Source organism: Anomaloglossus baeobatrachus, chromosome 4 (genome assembly GCF_048569485.1).
Source record: "Anomaloglossus baeobatrachus isolate aAnoBae1 chromosome 4, aAnoBae1.hap1, whole genome shotgun sequence".
NCBI classification, from domain to species: Eukaryota; Metazoa; Chordata; class Amphibia; order Anura; family Aromobatidae; genus Anomaloglossus; species Anomaloglossus baeobatrachus.
In genome coordinates this window covers 424766754-424792567 of record NC_134356.1, presented here as the reverse complement: position 1 = coordinate 424792567, position 25814 = coordinate 424766754, and positions in this window count along the sequence as shown.

Sequence of the window (25814 nt, the reverse complement as noted above, 5' to 3'; positions counted from 1 at the left end):
GTCAGATAATACTCAGTTTCTTCCTGAAAATGATTGCAATCACAAATTGTTTGGTATTATTATCTTCATTTAAGTTGTCTTCAATGAAAAAACACAAAAGAGAATTAAACAAAAATCAAATCATTGATCATTTCACACAAAACTCCAAAAATGGGCCAGACAAAAGTATTGGCACCCTTAGCCTAATACTTGGTTGCACAACCTTTAGCCAAAATAACTGCGAACAACCGCTTCCAGTGCCAGAGGCAGCAAAGCAAGACCAAAACATCAGGGAACCTCTGCCATGTTTGACTGTAGTGACCGTGTTCTTTTCTTTGAATGCCTCTTTTTTTTTTCCTGTAAACTCTATGTTGATGGCTTTTCCCAAAAAGCTCTACTTTTGTCTCATCTGACCAGAGAACATTCTGCCAAAACGTTTTAGGCTTTCTCAGGTAAGTTTTGGCAAACTCCAGCCTGTTTTTTTTTATGTCTCGGGGTAAGAAGTGGGGTCTTCCTGGGTACTATACAGTCCCTTTTCATTCAGACGCCGACGGATAGTACGGGTTGACACTGTTGTACCCTTGGACTGCAGGGCAGCTTGAACTTGTTTGGATGTTAGTCGAGGTTCTTTATACACCATCCGCACAATCTTGCATTGAAATCTCTCGTCAATTTTTCTTTTTCTTCCACATCTAGGGAGGTTAGCCACAGTGCCATGGGCGTTAAACTTCTTGATGACACTGCGCACCGTAGACACAGGAACTTTCAGGTCTTTGGAGATGGACTTCTAGCCTTGAGATTGCTCATGCTTCCTCACAATTTGAATTCTCAAGTCCTCAGACAGTTTTTTGGTCTTCTTTCTTTTTTCCATGCTCAATGTGGTACACACAAGGACACAGGACAGAGGTTGAGCCAACTTTAATCCATGTCAACTGGCTGCAAGTGTGATTTAGTTATTGCCAATACCTGTTAGGTGCCACAGGTAAGTTACAGGTGCTGTTAATTACACAAATTAGAGAAGCATCACATGATTTTTCAAACAGTGCCAATACTTTTGTCCACCCCCTTTTTTATGTTTGGTGTGGAATTATATCCAATTTGGCTTTATGACAATTTTTTTTTTTCCATTGAAGACAAATTAAATTAAGATAATAATACCAAAGAATTTGTGATTGCAGTCATTTTCAAGAAGAAACTGAGTATTATCTGACAGAATTGCAGGGGTGCCAATACTTTTGGCCAGCACTGTACATGAGATCGCACACACATACTCACCACATCGAGCGATACCAATTGCTTCTGGGATGGTGTGCAGTGGAGCACCAGGACCTGTGGATGGAATTCATCATAGAGACAAGAGAGCAGAGAGTCCCTTGCTGGCTGGAAGCAAGTGGTATCGCCGGTGGTGTGTGTGCGCGTGCGATTGTATATGCAATCTCATGAGTGTGTGTGTGTGAGTGTATGAGTATGTGTAGGAGTGTGTGCGTCTGATGTGAGTGTTGGCTAAAAGGAGGGGAGGACGGTGTGCAGCATACCCACTGGGAGCGCACGCCGAGGATTGCAGGAGGACCTGGGAGCCACGCAGACGCAGGGGTCTGGTAAGTATGACGATCCTCGGAAGGGGAAACTGCATTTTTTGGGGGGGTAAACTTTCCCCCAACCATGTTTCCCAAAAATAAGCCCTAGCGCTTTTTTCGGGGCAAAAGAAAATATACAGTAAGACAGTGTCTTATTTTCGGGGAAACACGGTAATATCATTATTATTACACCTACTGTACATTGGGATAAGATCTTACAGATGGAAATATCCCTTTAAGGGTGTAAGGCAGATAAGCACTGCAATTGTTGGATTACATACAGTGCAGGGAGTTACATTGTGCAACATTCATGTGCCTGCATACGTAAAAAGACACTAGAGCAGGGGTCCCCAACTCCAGTCCTCAAGGGCCACCAACAGTGCATGTTTTCAGGATTTCCTTAGCATTACATGGGTGTTGCAATCATCACCTGTGCAGGTGATTAAATTATCACCTGTGCAATACTAAGGAGACCCTGAAAACATGCACTGTTGGTGGCCCTTGAGGACTGGAGTTAGGGACCCCTGCCCTAGAGAGACCAGGCTTTTTTTTTCTTTTGTATTCTGGGATCCATTATATTTTTTCCAAAATTACACAAGAAAACCTTGTTGCCTACAGCCACTAAGCATCTATTCACCAAATTGCATTGGAGATTGCGCTGTCTAACGGTGTAAATTATTCATGCTTTATATTCATATTTATGCTTTTTCTGCAGTTTTGAAGTTTGTCTTAAAAACGGGTGAACCTTGAATGATTATGAAGAGGACTGAAATGGTTTTGCTGATTCTGTAATTAATGAGGAAACATGGATGTTGTGTATCAGAACATCAGTGGGATATTTGACTTTCATGTGTGATTAACCACTTTAAGGTGTAGGATTACTCACTTCAAATGGATCTGCTAAACAGGGAGCATTTTTTAGTAAATAATTAAAAGCTATTTTGCTGAAGTGTCAAAATGTGACATTTCATAACTACTAAAATTTCAATTATCAGCACAGCCACAAATATGTTGATTGGAAGTATTATGTCTCAATATATTCTCAAAGAGTCTCCTGAATATTTGATTTCTCATAAAAATTAAATGTTTCAGATATTTGAAGCCAAGGATTTCAACGTTTCTCTTGATTTTGCACTGCTAGCATTGAGGTGTGATTATTTTGAACTGTCACAACACAGTTAATAATATTTGTTTCATCTTTCTGACATTGCAAAAATAAGCAAAATGAAAGTCTGCAAGATCACATTTATAAGTGCATTAAGTATTTCATTCTTTATATCTGACAGAGGGTATGGAGAAACATGGAGTATTCATTCTATCTAGTATATTTTGGAATGTCAACAGGATTGCTTTAATCCTTCAAGTTTGCCCCTTGAGACTGTTTGCCACCCAAAGTGTCCTTTGAAAATATTAAGGGCTGTTCACATCATGATTTTGATATTCACTTAAAATTATATTTGAATATAAAATAAAATAATAATAATAAAGTTCTTGGTGGAGAAATAGACAAACTTACAATTGATATTAAAAGTATACACATTCTTAAAATGCCACGTTTTTGTAATGTAAAAAAAATGCTTTCATCCTTCAGTATTGTCTCTTGAGAATGTTTGCTACCCAAAGTACCCTTTCCCCTGATGAAGCTTGCATAAGCGACACACCTTGGGTCAGGTGTTAGTATTATCCATCATGTTTTGTTTGATGTCATCTGTCTAGGTTAGCCACTCTTAGGGCGGCTTTGCACGTTGCAACATCGCACGTGCGATGTCGGTGGGGTCAAATCGAAAGTGACGCACATCCGGCGTCACTTTCGACATCGTAGTGTGTAAATCCTAGATGATACGATTAACGAGCGCAAAAGCGTCGTTATCGTATCATCGGTGTATTCTCCGACATTTCCATAATGCCGGTGCAGAGACAGGTACGATGTAGTTCCTCGTTCCTGCGGCAGCACACATCGCTGTGTGTAAAGCCGCAGGAGCGAGGAACATCTCCTACCTGCCTCCCGGCTGCCATGAGAAGGAAGGAGGTGGGCGGGATGTTTACATCCTGCTCATCTCCGCCCCTCCGCCGCTATTGGCCTCCTGCCGTGTGACGTCGCTATGACGCCGCACGACCCGCTCCCTTAGGAAGGAGGCGGGTCGCTGGCCAGAGCGACGGTCGCAGGGCAGGTGAGTGCATGTAAAGCTGGCATAGCGATAGTGTTCACTACGCCAGCTATCACAAGATATCGTACCTGCGACGGGGGCGGAGACTATCGCACTCGACATCGCAGCATCGGCTTGCGATGTCGTAATGTGCAAAGCCCGCCTAACTCTGAGTTGCCTTCTTTGTTCCACCTTGATATTCTCAAATCTTTGTTCCAGTCCAACAAAATTGAGGTTATAGAGTGGCCAGCCCAATCCTTGGACCAATAGAACACTTGTGGGGTGACATAAAAAATGCCATTTCTGAGGCAAAGCCAACAATTGCAAATAAATTGTTGGATCTAGTCACAGCATCCTGGACTGGAATTAGAGAAGACAGGGGCCAGAAGTTGGTTGACTCTATGCAACATAGATGTGAAGCACTTCTAAAACACTGTGGTTATACAACTAAATATTAGTTTAGTGAGTCACAGGAATGCTAAATCCTAAATAAAGAGGACAGATTTTGAGTATGTAAAGACAAATGCAGACACTGCTATTTTTTTGAACAGCCCAATTGTAATATACCAGGAGGGGTAGCTGGAATTCCTAGTATATGCAGGGTGGTGATGAATTGTCACTAGCTCCACCTTATGATCCGTCGAGGAAATTTGTGTCAGCCGAAGTCAAAGCCAGGAGATCATGCAGTACCAGGGAGGAGTCGGAGTCAGAGTCAAGGGAGAGCTAGGTCAGAAGTCGAGAGATTTTGTCAGAGATCAGCGAATACACTGCAGAGCAGAACTATATCTGGCGCTGCTCTGATGGAAATGACACCATGATAAGGCACCATGATCCCGGAAACGAAGCACAGAGCGATAGGCTCCTCCCACCGGCCATGCTCAGGAAAACACTGACAGCCAGAACAGGCACCAATGACAACTCTACAACAGCAGAGATAAACATGAATCGCGACTCCAATGTTAATTTTTTTATATTTTCTGTAAAGTAGTTAAACATTATATAAATTTGCCTGCATGTTCTGATTTAGAAAACAGTGTGCAATGTTCCCAATGCATGGAAATAAAAACTATTATAAAGATTTTGGGCTTAACTCATGTTTTTTAACACAGTGCTATTATTTTGAATACAACAGTACATACCTGTTACACCTCGTGGCTCTCCTGTTGCAAGGAATGAGGTGGTCCCCCATTCCTTGTCTGCCGCACCAAAGGTCTGGGAGACTGCGCAGTCTCTAGGAGCTGCCTCCTTGGAGACGCAGCAGAAGGGTGACACCTAGTGGTTCTCCCCTTGCAAGGAATGGAGTGGTCTCCCATCCCTTGTCTGCCACGAGCCCTCCTGCTCAGCATCACAGAGGGTCGGGGAGGTTGCGCAGTGTGCAAAGGATGGATACTTAGGGAAGCAGCAAGACTTCCCTTATCTCTGCACATTCTGAAACCGAGGATCCCGCCTTTATGACCCAGAGGCAGGAAGATGAGTATGTGCCCCACGTGACGTGTTCTGATTCGCTCACTGATATCACACGGCCCGATAACGAGGCTGGTGGTGTGCTGAATCTTGACTGGCCGGGCCAAGACGTCACGAATCCTGATTGGGTCACGTCCATCTCGCGCCCGCCCTTGGGTGGAGCTACACCTCCTTAAAAGCTCCCCCTGCCATCATGGCGGCGCGCGACCGTCCTTCTATGTTTGGATGTCTGGCAGCGTGCTGCCACGCCACTGCTCAGGCATTATTGTCTTTTGTGGGCTTTGCCCTTGCTGCTCAGGCAGCACCTGGTTTGCAGGCCGTGTTCCTGCCTTGCTGCTCCGGCAGTATCTCCTTTAACAGGCCGTGTTCCTGTCCCAGGTGAGCTCCTCGAGTCTCCACTGGACTCACCTGGTTATTGAAAGCACACGTGCATGGGCACCTCTGTGCTACCCTCGTGCCATATCCTGTGACTCCCGCTGGCACACGTGCGTAGGCACCTCTGTGCGTCCCCGTGCAACAGGTACACCGATCGAGAAGCCCCGAGCCATACAACCCTCACGGGTTAGGGCGGACCGGTGTACATAGATCGTCTGTGACATTCCAGACGATCACTAGTAGCAACCCGCTCACTCTTTCCTGACCGTAGCAGCGGTCCCTTACACCGCACAGTGGACCTTGACCGGCGGAAACTGTCCATTTCCCATCTTGGCACGCTTCCCCGGGTCCCCCTCGTAACACATACCCAAGTGAGTGGACCCATATGCACCAACAATGGGAACATGTAGAAGAGACCAGAAATCAGATTTCGGTCTAGACATGCTATATTTTGATCAAGAGAATGCTCAGAAGTAGTAATGGGTGGACTCGCAGATAACCGGGACCAGCGGGTCCCTGTTATCTGGTTTTTAAAATCCAGATCCAGGCCGAATGCTGGTCCCCATATAAATCTATGGTGACCAGAATCTAGCAATTAAAAATGGTAGTAGAAGGGATAGAGGGATACTTACTGGGGTTCCGTCGTGGCTGTACACTGCTTCCAGGTCATCCATTCACTTCCAGGGCTGTGAATTAGCCTTCACTGCATATGCACTGCTTTCCCCGCCCACCGGCACCTGTGGTTAATTGCAGTCAGACACCCCCCCACCCTGAGTGTTAGTGTGTCAGCTAACTGCTTCCAATCACAGAACATATGTGCATCTATCATGGTATAAAAATAAATAAATAAATAAAACAATTGGCGTAGGGTCCCCTCATATTATGATAACAAGCACAGATAAAGCAAATGGCTACAGGCTGCAGCCCCCAGCCGTGCGCTTATCTTGGCTGTCTATTAAAATATGAAGAACCACATTCGGCATTTTTAGAAAAATATTTAAATAAAAAATGTAGAAAACCAGCATGCGGTCCCCCCTAATTTTGAAACCCAGCCAAGATAAATCCTGATAGCTGGGGGCTAGTATTCTCAGGATGGGAAGACTCATGCTTATTGGGCTGTTCCCCAGCCTGCAGCTGCCCAGAATTGTCGCGTCAGTTAGATGCAACAGTCCCAGTGCTTTACTCGGCTCTCCCCGATATCCCTGGTGCGGTGGTAATCGAGGTAAGAAGGGGTTAATAATAGCCTACAGCTGTCACTTAGCCCTAGTTAGTAATGGGGATGATCTATGACTCCCCTATTACTAATCTGTAAGTGAAAGTAAATAAACACAAACACCGAAAAATCCTGTATTTCAAATAAAATACAAAATAACACCCTCTTTCACCACTTAAATAACCCCCAAAATTCCCCTGCAGTCCAACGTAATCCACGTGAGGTCCCACGACGATTCCAGCTTTGTTACATCTGAATTCACACCTGGTGGCCATAGAACATGACCGCCTGCTGTGAGGGTCAGTGTTATGATTAAGTGACCGAGCAGGATCAGAAAAAGGACAATAACTCAGAAACCCAAAAAATAATGAGAGCGGCTGGAACCTTAACGGACTGCAGACCTAATACTGACTCACAACTAGAAGTAGCCATGGGACGTGCCTACGATGACCTGGTTGCCTCGACAAAGCCAGAGAACTAAATATTCTTACAGAGAGAAATATTTGAAAAGCTAATCTGCCTCGGAGTAGTCCCCAAAGATATAGATAACCCCCCACATGTAAAGACTACAGTGATATAAGAAAACACAATACATAGCTAGAGAACAGATTCAGGAAAGATGAGGCCCAAACTATCTGCATAGGAAAGGATAGGAAAGAGCACTGTCTGCAGCCGTAAAAACCCTAATAAATACCAGCACGCCTGATATGGAAAAAGACAGCCTACACAGGCTCTCCCCCACTATATCAGTATTCTGGTGTTACTGAGATCCAAGAAAATCACTGATATAGAGGAGGGACTGAATTTTTTACCAAGCATGACAAAACACAATATATAGCAGAACATGGAACAAGGTACACAAATACTCCCAGCAGGGAACAATCAAACTCCACCAAGAACTCCACACAGGCAAAATTACAAGAAAGTGAAAGCCATAAGCAGAGGTACAAAGACCAACTTATCTGAGAGCAGTTCTGGTAGACACAGAGAAAAGGGCTGGCTTCAGAATGTCCTTAGCACACAGGAGATACATTGAGCACCTGCCAGGAACAAGAGAACACTACTCATTTATATAGGCCCAATCCGAATGGCCTGATTGCCAATCCTCGTCAGCTGGCTGGTTCCCATTCAGTAAGTCAACTGCACTACCAGCACTTACCACATGAGGGAGCCCCAAACTGGAATCTAATTCAAATGTATTCATAACAGTTCAGGCAGAGAATGAATGAGCCACGCGATCAGCGGTAACATCACTCAGGTTATATGCGGTCAAAGCCAGAGAGGTTCCCATAGTCCTCCACCTGTGACCGCAGGTAACCTGACCTCAGTGGACCTCAGGTATTCTCATTAAACTGAGTGAACTTACCTGCACTCCTGGCAGAAAACTTGCATGGCCAAGAGATGCATTTTACACTATAGTCATGCACCTATTCTACACCTTCTGGCAAAAAAAATCACTTCACTACCGCATCATCCCACACGCGGTTTTGATGCTTTTTTGCCAGGAGCTGTAGATTGGGTGCATGAATATGGTGAAAAAATGTCATCACCAAATTTGCATCTCTTGACCCAAAAATGCAAAGAAAAGTTGTTGTTTTTTCTGAAAGGAGGTGCAAATTTTTCAGCACCAATTTCAGCACCAACTTTGCACCTCCTGGCAGAAAATTGCACCAATATAGCATCAAAACCTTTTTTTTTGTTTTGCATTTTTGGGTCAAGAAATGTAGATTTGGTGATAACATTTTCACACCATATTCATGCACCCAATCTACTTCTCTTGGCGCAAAAGAACACATCAAGACTGCATGCGGTATGATGCAATTTTTTGCTAGGAGGTGAATATTGGGTGCAGGAATATGGTGTAAAATTTTCAGCACCAAATCTACATTTCTTAGCAAAATAATGTGGTTGTCTACCAGGAGATGCAGATCTCAACTGAGGGAAGGTTACTGACTTTACTGAGGTCACCTGAAGTCGAGTTACCTGTGGTCACAGATGGAGGACTGAGGGAACCTCCGGCTGTGACTGCAAATAACGAGTGACATCATCGCTGATCACGCGGCTCATTCATTCTCTGCCTGAACCTTACAGCGGGTGGTCATGTTCTATGGCCGCTCAGTGTGAATTCAGCTATATAGCGGAAATGGTATCATCATGGGACCTTGTATGGATTACATCCGACCTGCAGGGTTGTTTTAAGGGCTAATAAAGTGGTGAAAGAGGGTGTTTTTGTATTTTATTTAAAAAAAGGATTTTTGCAGTGTTTGTGTTTATTTACTTTCACTTACAGATTAGTAATGGGGGGTCTTATAGACCCTCCCCATTACTAATCTAGGGCCTAGTGGCAGCTGTGGGCTGTTATTAATCCCTTATTACCCTTATTGCCACCGCACCGGGGCAATTATAAAGAGCTGGGGAAAGTGCTGGGATTATCACATCTAATGGTTGTGCCAATTCTGGGCGGCTGCATGATGCTATTTTTAGGCTGGGGGGGTAACCCAATAAGCAGGGGTCTCACCAGTCTGAGCCCGCAGCTGTTGGGCTTCATCATGGCTGGGTATCAAAATTGGTGGGACCACATGCTATTTTTAAATATTTAAAAAAAAGTCACATGTGGCTCCTCTTATTTTGATAAACAGCCAAGATAAATGCACGGCTGTGGGCTTCAGCCTGTAGCCGTATGCTTTATCTGTGCTGGATATCATAATATGGGGGGACCCTATGTCAAATATTTTATCTATTTATTTTTACTGTACGATAGAGACTCGCAGACAGTTCCTGTGATTGGTTGCATTGCAGGTAGACACTGTCACACAGGGTGGGGGCATGTCTGACTGCAACCAATCATACACGCCAGTGGGTGGGGAAAGCAGTGCATATGCATGAGCCTAATGTGCAGCCCCGGCAGTGAATGGGCAGCCGCAAGAGCAGTGTACGGTCATACCCTAGCCTCGATAGGTATGTAGCGCTTGCTTCATTCTTATTTTCTTTATTTTTCCTTTATTTTTTTTTTATTTCCCTAGTTGCCAGATTTGAATCAACACCCGGAATCCTGGGCCCGGGTCTGGCACTCAGGTAAGTCTGAACACGCCCGGATCCGTACTTTTACAGTGCGGGTCCACCCACCACTACTCAGAAGTTTTCAGGCAATGTTAGAAGTAAAATTTGGATTTAAGCTGGGTTCACATGTCCTGTAGTCATCCATTATCATGAATCCATTAGAGATCTGTTGGCAAAAAAGTTGGGCAAACACAACTTTTTTGTCTGTTGTTAAATAACAGATGTCAGCCGGATCCGTTTTTAACATGTGGAGTCTATGGACAACGGATCAGTTAAGGGATTGCTATTTAGCCATCCATTGTACTTGCATTTGTAACGGATCCATTCTTTTCTTACTGTATCTTTTACAAATGTAAGATAGTTAGCAATCTGTTAATTGATCCGTTGTCTATAGTCTATAGACTCCCATGTTAAAAAGACAGAAACAGCAGAAATCAGTTTCCCAAGGGATCTATGCAGGATCTGTTCTAATGGATGACTACAGGACGTGTGAACTTAGCCTTATAAAGTACTAACAAAATAATAGAAATTAAAATTTAGATTCAAGGACCAAAACAGTAACAATGCAGTGACATGACAAGAATATGCATAACTAATCATATGCTAAATAGTTGCAAGTCAGATTTTTGTATGGGATAGCCAAGATAATTGTCTATAAAATTAAGGTAGTCTCATATTCAAAGCTGTAGTGGATGGTGAGTTATGGAGCCTGAAAGTCAAAATTTCCAAACATTGTTACTCTTTTGCCTATCACTGTATGTTCCCAATCCTGGTAAATATGCCCCCCATCCTGTTATATACGTCTCCCATCCTAGGCCCTATCCTGGTAAATATGTCCCCCATCCTGGTATATATGTCCCCATCCTTGGAGACATCCTGGTATATTTGTCCCCCATCCTAGTAAATATGTTCCCCATTCTAGAACATATGTAACCCATCCTAGTACCATCCTGATATATATGTTCGCCATCCTGGTATATACAGCGGGTACGGAAAGTATTCAGATCCCTTTAAATTTTTCACTCTTTGTTTCATTGCAGCCATTTGGTAAATTCAAAAAAGTTCATTTTTTTTCTCATTAATGTACACTCTGCACCTCATCTTGACAGAAAAAAACAGAAATGTAGCAATTTTTACAAATTTATTAAAGGAGGAAAACTTAAATATCACATGGTCATAAGTATTCAGACCCTTTGGTCAATATTGAGTAGAAGCACCCTTTTGAGCTAGTACAGCCATGAATCTTCTTGGGAATGATGCAACAAGTTTTCCACACCTGGATTTGGGGATTCTCTGCTATTCTTCCCTGCAGATCATCTCCAGTTCCGTCAGGTTGGATGGTGAATGTTGGTGGACAGCCATTTTCAGGTCTCTCCAGAAACGCTCAATTGGATGTAGGTCAGGGCTCTGGCTGGGCCAGTCAAGAATGGTCACAGAGTTGTTTTGAAGCCATTCCTTTGTTATTTTAGCTGTGTGCTTAGGTCATTGTATTGTTGGAAAGTGCACCTTCGGCCAAGTCTGAGGTCCAGACTTTGTGGAACTTTCTCCCATCTCCCTATTGCATCTCTGGAACTCAGCCACAGTGATCTTGGGGATCTTTACCTCTCTCACCAAGGCTCTTCTCCCTTGATTGCTCAGTTTGGCGGGACTGCTAGGTCTAGGAAGAGTTCTGGTTGTCCCAAACTTCTTCCATTTAAGGATTAAGAAGGCCACTGTGCTCTTAGGAACATTGAGTGCAGCTAAAATTCTTTTGTAACCTTGGCTAGATCTGTGCCTTGCCACAATTCTGTCTCTGAGCTCCTTGGGTAGTTCATTTGACCTCATGAGTCTTATTTGGTTTGACATGCACTGTGAGCTGTGAAGTCTTATATAGACAGGTGTGTGCCTTTCCAAATCAAGTCCTATCAGTTTAATTAAACACAGCTGGACTCCAATGAAAGAGTAGAAACATCTCAAGGAGGATCACAAGGAAATGGACACCATGTGACTTAAATATGAGTGTCTGAGCAAAGGGTCTGAATACTTATGCCCATGTGATATTTCAGTTTTTCTTGTTTAATAAATTTGGAAAAAAAATTACATTTCTGGGGAGTTTTTTTCTGTCAAGATGGGTTGTAGAGTGTACATTAATGAGAAAAAAAATGAAGTTTTTTGAATTTACCAAATGACTGCAATGAAACAAAGAGTGAAAAATGTAAAGGGGTCTGAATAATTTTTGTACCCACTATATGTCCCCATCCTGGTATATATGTCCTCATGCTGGGTCTATCCTGGTATAGATGCCCCCCATCCTGGTATATTTGTCTAACATCCTGGGCCCATCCTGGTATATATGTTCCCCATCCTGGTATACCTGTCTACCATCTTGAGCCCCATTCTGGTATACATATCTGCCATTTTTGTAAATATGTCCTATCCTTGCATATATGTTCTTATCTGGGCCCCTTCCTTGTATATATAGTCCGTGTTCTGTCTCCAGTGTATAAAATAAAAACAAAACATTCTACTGACCTTTCCCAGCTCCCACATTGCGTGGCATCCTCTTCTGTAGCTTGCGCAGTGGCCGGCAGCTGACATTGCATGACTGCTATGGTAACACATGACGTCAATCCCATGCACCCATAGTCACAGGCACACTGACGTTAGCTTCCGACTTCTATTTGGCAGGCAGTGTCTCTGTGCTGCAATGCATCTCCCTGGGCCTGGTCGCAACCTCTACGACCATGATTGTTACAGAGCTGCCGTCAGATACTCCATCCTCCTGACATCAGAAATGCTGTTAAGCAAATCTTGAAAAGATGGGGGATTAATCTTCTTCTAATGGAGAGCAATCAAGCATTTAGCTGCTGTCAACGTATGGAGAAGCAGTTTAAAAGAGTTTTTACCTGTACCCCTGGGGTGGACATTGAGAATATAAATAAAAGGATCTAGAAAAAATTCAATATATAGCACCTTTGGGATCAGGGTGTCAGAACCTGAGGATTCTACAGCAGGACCAAACTATATAATTAGCGGACCAGACAAGAACCCCCAGTACCAGCAGACATCCTTGCACAAGGGATTAAGTTTATGAAAAGGTCTGGTGTATGATACCCAGAACATTAGGATTTTATTTTGGTTCTCCATATATACAGTACAATGTGCAAAATTATGTTTTTGCCTCCCTATTCAAAAATATCTGCCAGGTCTGCAGGGACAATTCCTTCCTCCAAAAAAACCTCCAATTTGACCATATAAGAATGCTTAGCCCTACAGGTTCCCAGTGAGGCACCCAACATAATATAAATATCAGAGATCAGACCTTTAGTAGAAACCTGTCTCCTACATAGTCTCTCAAAGTCCATTGGTTGGGAGACTCCTGTGGAACTAAATAAAGATACCTCTAGATGCTTATTCTGTATATATTGAAAAAAGTCACCGTTAATAGTGGAAAACAAATTTTATATAATCAAAAGTTTGAATTTCCAAAGAGTTTTCATCAACCAAATCTAAGCAATCCTGAAGAAATCCATGAGTGAACCATAGAAGATTCTAAGTTACCTGGAATCATGGGTTGATAAATGATGTCACTGGGGAACCTGGAGACCTCAACCTACACTTACTTGCACATGAGCACCAATATTTCTAGTGAACTGAATGCGGCCCAATAAAAGGTAATAGGAGCTTAATATGACAGCTAGACCACAATAGGGAATTCGGATGGATGGGGACTAACTACAGTTTCTCAATCTCCGTCCACTTATTACAGGCTATTATACATGGTAGCCCTGTAATATCTAAAGATGTCTGGGTATACTATGATGTTTATCATTTCATACAAACCTCATAATACTTGCTTGAAGAGATTTACATTCACCTAATGGAACCTTTACAGGGAGAGTCTCAAGGTATTAAGTTAGTTTAGGAAGGAGAGAGATTTTTACAGCTGCTAAATGACCCCATAGCGAAATTAAATGAGGCTTCTATTTAGCTAACTTATTCCTCAGGTCCCTAAAGAGGGACGGGGAATTACCCAAATACAAGGTATTGTAGGAAGAGGTTAAATTAACACCTATATATTTAATTGCATCTACTGTAATTTAGATAATCCAATACATATGGCGGGATATTCACGGAAACATCTCTGTCTTTGAATAATTAATATTTTATCAGGATCCCTTATTCTTTCCATACTTCTTTCAGATTGGACAATGTTATATGAAGCTTGGTTACAGTTAACAGGACATCATCTGAAGAGAAATTGTAAACATTTTTTCTTTTGCTTCTGCCCCTGAAATTTCAGGATTTTAACAAATGACCATTGCCAAAGGTTCAATACACAGCAAATAACAGTGAAGGTAAGGGGCACCCCTGTCTTGTTCCATTTCAGATTTTAAAACTCGAGGAAGTGTGATAGGGCAGTTTTATAGAGCCCTTAGGGCTACAAGAAATGGACCCAATACACCGAAAAGTCTCATCATCTCAAACATAGGACCAGTTAAGGCTACTTTCACACATCCGGATTTTTGCTCTGCGGCACAATACGGCGTTCTGCAGAAAAGCCGCAACCGGCTTTTGTAACGCCGGTTGCGGTTTTTTTGCATAGATTTACATTAGTGCCGTATTGTGCCGCAGGGGCTTGCGTTCGGTCCGGTTTTTGCCGCATGCGGCAGATTTAGCCGGAGCCGCAGCCGGATCGAACGTTCCCTGCAACGTTTTTTGCTCCGGCAAAAAACACCGCATCGCGCCGCATTTCTCAATGCATACCTATGGAGGCCGGATGCGGCGCGATGCGGAAAAAAACGCATCTGCTCGCCGCATGCGGTTTTTTCCACTGCGCATGCTCAGTAACATGCCGCAACCGGAAAAAAACGGACGGGCCGCATGTAAAAACTTATGCAAAGGATGCGGTGTTTTCGCCGCATCCGTTGCATAGTTTTCACAGCCGGATTGAGTCGCAGTGCTCAAACCGGATGTGTGAAAGTAGCCTAAGACAATCAAACGCCTGTTCCACATCAAGACTCAGAAGAAGAGCCTGCTTTTTATTTATATTGACCACATCAATTAAGTCGACTATCCTCCTGGTGTTGTCCCCACCCTGACGAAAAGAAATAAATCCCACCTGATCTTTATGAATTAGGTGTGGTAGACAAGTATTATGTCTTTTGACCAAAAGGCGAATAAAAAACTTCTGATTTTAATTGAGGAGAGCAATTGGCCTTTAATTTGAGCAATCAAGGGGATTGCTACAAGATTTAAGAATAAGAATCACATAAGGATGACAGAACATATTAGGTATGGGGTAGACCATCATAAAAAATTAAGCAACTTGGCCATGTGAGTAGTTAATTTATCTGCAAATATCTTATAGCAAAGATATGTCGGGCCATCTGGTCCCAGGGACTCACCAAGAGGGAGGTCAGAGATTTCCTCTACCGTAACTTGTTTGTTAAGAGAATTTAGTGCTTTTACCAGAAGAACTGGAATACCTAACTGGTATATACACACATGGTCAAAATTGTTGGTACCCCTCGTTTAATGAAAGAAAAACCCACAATGGTTACAGAAATAACTTGAATCTGACAAAAGTAATAATAAATAAAAAATCTATGAAAATAAACAAAAGAAAGTCAGACATTGCTTTTCAACCATGCTTCCACAGAATTTTTAATAAAATAAACCTCATGAAATAGGCCTGGACAGAAAGGATTGTACCCTTAACTTAATATTTTATTGCACAACCTTTTGAGGCAATCACTGCAATCAAACGATTCCTGTAACTGTCAATGAGACTTCTGCACCTCTTGACAGGTATTTTGGCCCACTCCTCAAGAGCAAACTGCTCCAGTTGTCTTGAGTTTGAAGGTTGCCTTTTCCAGATGGCATGTTTCAGCTCTTTTTATGTTTCTTTTTTTTTCATGTTTCACAGTAGGGACAATGTTCTTTTCTTGATATGCTTCATTTTTCAGTCTGTGAACATAGAGCTGATGTGGGTTGCCAAAAAGTTCAATTTTTGTCTCATGTGTCCATAGGACATTCTCCCAGAAGCTTTGTGGCTTGTCAACGTGTAGTTTGGCAAATTCTAGTCTGGCTTTTTTATGTTTTGTTTTTTTTCAACAATGGTCTCCTCCTTGATTGTCACCCATGAAGTCCACTTTAGCTCAAACAATGACGGATGGTGTGATCTAACACTGATATTCCTTGAGCTTAAAGTTCACCTTTAAACTCTTTAGAAGTTTTTCTGGGCTCTTTGTTACTATTCGTATTATCTGTCTCTTTGATTTGTCATCAATTTTTCTCCTGCGGCCACATCCAGGGAGGTTGGCTACATTCCCATGGATCTTAAATTTCTGAATAATATGTGCAACTGTAGTCACAGGAACATCAAGCTGGTTGGAGATGGTCTTATGACTTTACCTTTAACATGCTGGTCTATAATTTTCTTTCTAATCTCCTGAGACAACTCTTTCTTTTGTTTCCTCTGGTTGATGTTGAGTGTGGTACACACCATGTCACCAAACAGCACAGTGAGTATCTATAGCTCTACATACAAGTCCACTAACTGATTACAAGATTTTAGACACCTGTCATGCTAATTAGAGGACAGACCTTGATTTAACATGTCCCTTTTGTCACATTATTTTTAGGGGTACCATGATGTCTGCCTGGGCCTATTTCATGAGTTTTATTTTTTTAAAAAAATTCTGTGGGAGCATGGTTGAAAAGCAAAGTCTGACTTTCATTTGTTCATTTTCATAGATTTTTTATTTATTACTTTTGTCAGATTCAAGTTATTTCTGTGACCATTGTGGGTTTTTCTTTCCTTAAATGAGGGGTACCAACAATTTTTCTGTGTGTACCAGATAACTGGTAAGCAAGGATGTCCAACTTGTTGGATTTCGAGGGGAAGGAATCCGAGAGATTGTAAAGTTTTTTCGTTGAAGTTTAGAAAAATATTTGAGATAGTAGCTGGGTTATACCAGATGGTAACATCCCCATCCTTAGGGGTTTGGGGAGCAGAGCCACAGAACATTCTTTGAGATGACTGGCAAGTAGTGAGTGAACTTTATTCCCCTTTTTGTAATATTTTTACTTAGTGTATAGAAGCAATTTTTAAACCTTGCGCATTGATAGGTCCTTCAGCTTGTCTCTAATTGCTATCACCCTCCTCAGCGATAGACAGTAGATAATTTGTTTTACAAATGTTTAAGCTGGGAGGAAAGTTTAGAATGTAGATAATGAGAATTTTTCTTCTGCTGGATCCCTCCGCAATTCAAAATCCCCTCATCACTGCCTTATGGGCTTCCCACTGGACTACTGGGAAAAACGCGGAGCCCAAGTTGTGAGGGAAGAATTCCTTAAGTTGTCTGGTTAAGGTTTTCCCTATTTTGGGATCTTTAATTAAGAATTAATTTAAACACCAATGACAGGACCACGATGAGGAAAAGCTTGCCTTCAAATCTAGCACGATCAGAGCATGGTCAGACCAAGTAATGGACCCTATTTCGACAGCCTCCATCAATCTAAGAGATAAAATATTGGCAATAAAAAAATCTATTCTCGTGTGGGTATCATAGGGAGAGGAGTAGAATGAATATGCTCTTTCTCTAGGATGGTCTACTCACCGAAGATCAAACAGGGAATTATTCATAACCAATTTCCTAAACTCAGCCGACAGTCTTTTCAAATTAGCAGGAGGGGGGGATGCCCCCACCAAAAGCCTATCTGAGATTTTAGAAAACGGACATTAAAGTCACCCCTATCAATAAGGCCATAGGGTGTAGTTTCTGCAATTGGGAAAAAACTTTTCCTAAAAAGCAAAATTGTCCTATATTTGGTGCATAAATATTACATAGAGTGATGTGCTTACCCTTTAATAGACCTTAAAGAATTATAAATCTATCACCTGGGTCCAAGTGAGACTAATGCCTGCTTTACACGCTTCAATAAATCTTTCAATCCGTCGTCGGGGTCAAGTTGTAAGTGACGCACATCCGGCATCGTTCGTGACGTATTTGCGTGTGACACCTACGTGCAATCAAGATTGAACGAAAATACGGTGATCGCATACACGTCGTTTATTCCTCATACATTGGACGTTTTGTTGTATGAACCTAGTCAATTGAAACGTGTGACATCCCTCATACGATTGTGATGTCTAAGGCGGGCTTTGCACACTACGACATCGCAGGCCGATGCTGCGATGCCGAGTGCGATAGTGCCCGCCCCCGTCGCAGCAGCGATATGTGGTGATAGCTGGCGTAGCGAAAGTTATCGCTACGCCAGCTTCACACACACACTCACCTGCCGTGCGACGTCCCTGTGGCCGGCGACCCGCCTCCTTGTTAAGGGGGCGGGTCGTGCGGCGTCACTGCGACGTCACACGGCAGGCAGCCAATCAGAGCGGAGGGGCGGAGATGAGCAGGATGTAAACATCCTGCCCACCTCCTTCCTTCCGCATATCCTACGGAAGCCGCAGTGAGGCCGGTAGGAGACGTTCCTCGCTCCTGCGACTTCACACACAGCGATGTGTGATGCCGCAGGAGCGAGGAACAACATCGGACCGTCGCGTCAGCGTAATCATGGATTACGCCGACGCTGCACCGATGATACGATTATGACGCTTTTGCGCTCGTTAATCGTATCATCCAGCCTTTACACACTGCGATGTCGCATGCGATGCCGGAAGTGCGTCATTTTCAATTTGACCCCACCGACATCGCACCTGCGATGTCGCAGTGTGCAAAGTGCCCCTTAGGCTATGTGCGAAGGTGTGCGCTCTGCACCGCAGCTTAAAAAAGGTCCGCTTCAGAGCACAGCTGAAAAGCTGCGTTCTGAAGTGCCTCACAATGTCTGTCATTCACTAATCTCTGTCAGTCGGTCACTATCTCTGTCCCTCTCTCTCTGTCCATGTCAGGCTATCCCTCTTACCCCCTCTCTCATACTCACCGATCCCCGATCACCGGCGCGGCGCTGAACGGCATTCACACTGCTCCGGCGGCTTTTACTATTTTGAAAAAGCCGGCCGCTCATTAAACAATCTCGTATTCCCTGCTTTCCCCGCCCACCGGCGCCTATGACTGGTTGCAGTGAGACACGCCCCCACGCTGAGTGACAGGTGTCTCACTGCACCCAATCACAGAAGCCGGTGGGCGTCTATACTGTGCAGTGAAATAAATAATTAAATAATTAAAAAAAACGCTGTGCGGTCCCCCCCAATTTTAAAACCAGCCAGATAAAGCCATACGGCTGAAGGCTGGTATTCTCAGGATGGGGAGCTCCACGTTATGGGGAGCCCCCCAGCCTAAGAATATCAGTCAGCAGCCGCCCAGAATTGCCGCATACATTAGATGCGACAGTTCTGGGACTGTACCCGGCTCTTCCCGATTTGCCCTGGTGCGTTGGCAAATCGGGGTAATAAGGAGTTATTGGCAGCCCATAGCTGCCAATAAGTCCTAGATTAATCATGTCAGGCGTCTCCCCGAGATGCCTTCCATGATTAATCTGTAAGTGACAGTAAATAAACACACACACACGAAAAAATCCTTTATTAGAAATAAAAAGCAGAAATATATGCCCTGGTTCACCACTTTAATAAGCCCGAAAAAGCCCTCCATGTCCGGCGTAATCCAGGATGCTCCAGCGTCGCTTCCAGCTCTGCTGCATGGAGGTGACCGGAGCTGCAGCAGACACCGCCGCTCCTGTCACCTCCACGCAGCAAATGAAGACAGCCGCGCGATCAGCTGAGCTGTCACTGAGGTTACCCGCTGTCACTGGATCCAGCGGTGGCCGCGGGTAACCTCAGTGACAGCTCAGCTGATCGCGCGGCTGTCTTCATTAGCTGCGTGGAGGTGACAGGAGCGGCGGTGTCTGTTGCAGCTCCGGTCACCTCCATGCAGCAGAGCTGGAAGCGATGCTGGAGCATCCTGGATTACGCCGGACATGGAGGGCTTTTTCGGGCTTATTAAAGTGGTGAACCAGGGTATATGTTTGTGTTCTTTAATTCTAATAAAGGATTTTTTCGGGTGTGTGTGTTTATTTACTGTCACTTACAGATTAATCATGGAAAGCATCTGGGGGAGATGCCTGACATGATTAATCTAGGACTTATTGGCAGCTATGGGCTGCCAATAACTCCTTATTACCCCGATTTGCCAACGCACCAGGGCAAATCGGGAAGAGCCGGGTACAGTCCCAGAACTGTCGCATCTAATGTATGTGGCAATTCTGGGCGGCTACTGACTGATATTGTTAGGCTGGGGGGCTCCCCATAACGTGGAGCTCCCCATCCTGAGAATACCAGCCTTCAGCCGTATGGCTTTATCTGGCTGGTTTTAAAATTGGGGGGACCGCACGCCGTTTTTTTTAATTATTTAATTATTTATTTCACTGCACAGTATAGACACGCCCACCGGCTGCTGTGATTGGGTGCAGTGAGACACCTGTCACTCAGCGTGGGGGCGTGTCTCACTGCAACCAATCATAGGCGCCGGTGGGCGGGGAAAGCAGGGAATACGAGATTGTTTAATGAGCGGCCGGCTTTTTCAAAATAGTAAAAGCCGCCGGAGCAGTGTGAATGCCGTAAAAACGTCAAAAATCGTTGATCGTTGACACGTCGCTCCTTATCATAATATCGTTGGTGGTGCATGGGCTGGTTGTTCGTCGTTCTTGCGGCATCACACATCCCTATGTGTGACACCGCAGGAACAATGAACATCTCCTTACCTGCGTCCACCGGCAATGAGGAAGGAAGGAGGTGGGCGGGATGTTCCGGCCGCTCATCTCCGCCCCTCCTCTGCTATTGTGCGGCCGCTTAGTGATGCCGCACAAACCTACCCCTTAAAGGAGAGATTGTTCGGTGTCCCCAGCGACGTCACTAACAGATATGTACGTGTGACGCTGCCGTAGTGATATTGTTCGCTACGGCAGCGATCACCCCCATAACGAAACAGCGACGTGGGCGGGTGCTATCGCGCACGACATCGCTAGCTATCGCTAGCGATGTCGCAGTGTGTAAAGTACCCTTTAAATAGCAGCGTCTCACTGGAACTCCAGTCTCCCAGGACCTCTCAGTTCAGCATCCTGGAAACGCCCCCCACTTCATAATTTCTAGGGAGACAAAAGATTTTACATTTTCTTTTTATCTGAGGTTCTTATCTCTACTGGTCATACATTAAGTCTGCCCTTCTCCGCATTCTTGTGCATTCAAGCCAAGATTGACCTCTCACCTACTAGCCTTTAGAGTTCTCTATAATTACCTGTTTCCCAAGGAGGGAGTCAGCTGCATATGGGTCATAAATCGAATGTTAGATTGCAAGCTCCTTAGTTCATTTTCAAATTATGATGGCGCAATGTTTTAATATACTGATCCTCTCATACCATCCATTACCTTATGAGAGTTTGGTATTCTTTTGGTAATGCGCAGTTTTGGTTTTGTGCCAGATGTACCTTTTGAAACTATGACGAATAATTTCAACCTCAATGAGCTAGCTGTGTCCCCTGTATGACATGTGGAAGAAGGTAATCTGGTGAGATAAGACCAAAGTAGAATTTTTTAGCCTAAATGCAAAATGCTACATTTGGCAAAAAACTAGCATTGCACATCACCCTGAAAACCCATCCTCACAGTCAAACATGATGGTGGCAGCATCATGCTGTGAGGATGCTTTTCTTTAGCAAGAACAGGGAAGCTGGTCAAAGTTCATGGTAAGATAGATGGAGCTAAAGACAGAACAGTCTTTGAGGAAATCCTGTTAGGGGTTGTAAAAGACTTGAGACTGGTTTGTTGGATTTCGTTGGTTCAGTTTTTAGCAAAACAACAACCCTAATCATACTGCCAGTGCTAGAATTGAATGGATTAGAATCAAAACATATTTATGTGTTTGAATGACTCAGTCACAGTCCAGAATGAAAACCTATTGAGAATCTTTGGCAAAATATGAAAATTGCTGTTCACAGACACTCTCCATCCAGTCTCACTAAGATTGCGCTTGATTGCAAAGAATTGGCAAAAGTTTTAGCCGCTAGTGGTACAAAGCTGGTAGAGACATAACCTAAAAGAGATTAAGCGGTAATTGAAGTGAAAGGTGGTCCTACAAAGTATTTACACAGGGGGACTGAGTACAAATACATGTAACCATTTTCAGGTTAATTTTTTTAAATCCCTGGATCATTTCTTTACACTTCACAAATTCTTGTTACTTTTTGTTGGTTTGTTACGTAAAATCCCAATATAATGCATTGATGTTTGTACAGGGCATAAATACTTTTTTCAAGGCACTGTATATGTATAATATCTGAGCAGAGATGTAGGAATGAATTTTTGCTACTGTATTTTTCTTTTTATATTTCTTCCTATGTAGTTTTCTTTGTTTTCTCTTGAATTAATCAAAATGCTTCCACTCAACTATTTATTCTTCAAACTTCTATAATGACCAGTCTTTTTCCTACGCAACTCAATTAGCTCACAGTTTTCCCATCGGGACTACTCATTCTGCAGAAAGCTTGAAGCAGAATATCTTCTAAACTTGGTGCAGTTTCCTTTAAAATTAATAATTAAGGAGTATTTCTGTGTGAGTTATAATCTAGCCAGTGCTGCTCAGGAGGAAATTAAAAGACTTGGAGTGTGTAGATAAATATTAATTTTTGATTCTCTGAACTATGCAATCAAAGATTCTGTGCGCACAGAAATCTGAATTCATTGGCTGAAGTTTGCTTTATACAAAAATGTTATATGTTGATGTTATACTCCCAGATAGTAATGATCTATCAGTATTAGTCCTCAGAGATAACTTCAGTAATGGTCAGGACAGAACATGTACCTGAATACATCACGATGTTCAAGAGCCAGTAGAGTAAGATGGAAATACAAGACATATTTTGTTTCCCAGGAAAGTGAATATAGACGAAAGTGAATATAGACTGCATTTAAAAAATATTAATTGAGACGACATTTGTGGGTTATTTTGTGTATATATATATATATATATATATATATATATATATATATATACACACACAGGGCGCTTAAAAGAAACGTATACACATTTTGTCCACTTTGAACATTATTGATATTTTCATCAGAAATATATATACAGTGCCTACAAGTAGTATTCAACCCCCTGCAGATTTAGCAGGTTTGATAAGATGCAAATAAGTTAGAGCCTGCAAACTTCAAACAAGAGCAGGATTTATTACCAGATGCATAAATCTTACAAACCAACAAGTTATGTTGCTCAGTTAAATTTTAATAAATTTTCAACATAAAAGTGTGGGTCAATTATTATTCAACCCCTACGTTTAATATTTTGTGGAATAACCCTTGTTTGCAATTACAGCTAATAATCGTCTTTTATAAGACCTGATCAGGCCGGCACAGGTCTCTGGAGTTATCTTGGCCCACTCTTCCATGCAGATCTTCTCCAAGTTATCTAGGTTCTTTGGGTGTCTCATGTGGACAAACAAAATAATTCAGGATAGTCAAAAGGTACATATATAGTGAAAAAAACAATCCCTTTAAAATTTCTTATTTTATTAAATATGTCTTAAAAATTTCCCAAGTGATTCACCTATCTAGAAATTATCAAGGGTAGTATAAATATACACCAGGGGATTGTTTTTTTCACTATATATGTGTCTCATGTGGACTTCCACAAGTTTTCAATTGGGTTAAGGTCAGGAGACTGACTAGGCCACTGCAACACCTTGATTTTTTTCCCTCTTGAACCAGGCCTTGGTTTTCTTGGCTGTGTGCTTTGGGTCGTTGTATTTTTGGAAGATGAAATGACGACCCATCTTAAGATCCTTGATAGAGGAGCGGAGGTTCTTGCCCAAAATCTCCAGGTAGGCCGTGCTATCCATCTTCCCATGGATGCGGACCAGATGGCCAAGCCCCTTGGCTGAGAAACAGCCCCACAGCATGATGCTGCCACCACCATGCTTGTAAATCAAACAAGAAAGGACAAGATGTACGACCAATTTTACCATATTATTAAGACTGCACCCAATAGACATAAGCACAACCGAAGAGAAACAGGGGCAAAGCAGTCATAAGTCACACCAAGGACCACTGAATCAATAATCAATATATCAACTTTTGCAAAAATATAAAAAATATTTATTTAAGTATAGTGCATAGCAAAAGGAATAATATTACATACACATAATAAAAGACATAAATCCTGATCAGGCTAAAGCAGAGTCACAGATGAAAAGCACGGATCCACATACCAAATGGGGAGTGTGAGTATACCAATATCATCAGCAGCCTCCTCAGAGTTATTTAATCATAGGCCAAAAACTGCCCATTATACACAAACAAGGATCATGTGCAATGCAACAACCGTTGCAGTACATGTCCAGGGTGACGGGCACAAATAACATTCAATTCCCATTACTCAGAGGGGCCAAAATCAGTACAAAGAACGCCAGTCAGGGAGTAAGTGAAAATTCACTAAAGCAACTCCCATCCAAGCACTCACCCATTGGTAGCCGTGGGAACCGAGAAAAACGTGCCCCGACGCGCACGTTTCGGGGGGCCGAAGAAGTCAGCGAAACGTGCGCGTCGGGGCACGTTTTTCTTGGTCTTGATCTTGGTCTCATCAGACCAGAGAACCTTGAACCAGTCTGTCTCAGAGTCCTCCAAGTGATCATGAGCAAACTGTAGACGAGCCTTGACATGATGCTTTGAAAGTAAAGGTACTTTACGGGCTCGTCTGGAACGGAGACCATTGCGGTGGAGTACGTTACTTATGGTATTGACTGAAACCAATGTCCCCACTGCCATGAGATATTCCCGGAGCTCCTTCCTTGTTGTCCTTGGGTTAGCCTTGACTCTTCGGACAAGCCTGGCCTTGGCACGGGTGGAAACTTTCAAAGGCTGCCCAGGCCGTGGAAGGCTAACAGTAGTTCCATAAGCCTTCTACTTCCGGATGATGCTCCCAACAGTGGAGACAGGTAGGCCCAACTCCTTGGAAAGGGTTTTGTACCCCTTGCCAGCCTTGTGACCCTGATGCAGTAGGAAGATGAGAGAAAGTCAACTATCACTGCAACCGTTCACCGGTCAGGCCTTTATGGCACAGTTGCCCGACGGAAGCCTCTTCTTAGTGCAAGATATATGAAAGCCCTCATAGAGTTTACAAAAAAACACATTAAGGACTCCCAGACCATGAGAAATAAGATTCTCTGGTCTGATGAGACGAAGATAAAACTTTTGGTGATAATTCTAGGTGGTATGTGTGGAGAAATAACAGGTACTGCTCACCACCTGCCCAATACAATCCCAATAGTATAAATATTATAATATACTATAGTAATAATAATAATACTATATAAACATAGTGGTGGCAGCATGATGCTATGGGGGTGTTTTTCAGCTGCAGAGACAGGATGACTGGTTGCAATTGAAGGAAAGATGAATGTGCCCAAGAACAGACTTGGCTGAAGGTTCACCTTCCAACAAGACAATGGCACTAAGCACACAGTTAAAATAACAAAGGAGTGGCTTCAGAACAACTGTGACCATTCCTGACTGGCCCAGCCAGAGCCCTGACCTAAACCCAATTGAGCATCTCTGGAGAGATCTGAAAATGGCTGGCCACCAACATGAAACATCCAACCTGACGGAACAGGAGAGGATCTGCAAGGAAGAATGGCAGAGGATCCCCAAATCCAGATGTGGAAAACGTGTTGCATCATTCCCAAGAAGACTTATGGCTGTACTAGCTCAAAAGGGTGCTTCTACTCAATATTGACCAAAGGGTCTGAATACTTATGACCATGTGATATTTCAGTTTTTCTTGTTTAATAAATTTGCAAAAATTTCTACATTTCTGTTTTTTTCTGTCAAGATGGGGTGCAGAGTGTACATTAATGAGAAAAAAATGAACTTTTTTGAATTTACCAAATGTCTGCAATGAAACAAAGAGTGAAAAATTTAAAGGGGACCGAATACTTTCTGTACCCACTGTATGTATATATATATATATATATATATATATATATATATATATATATATATAT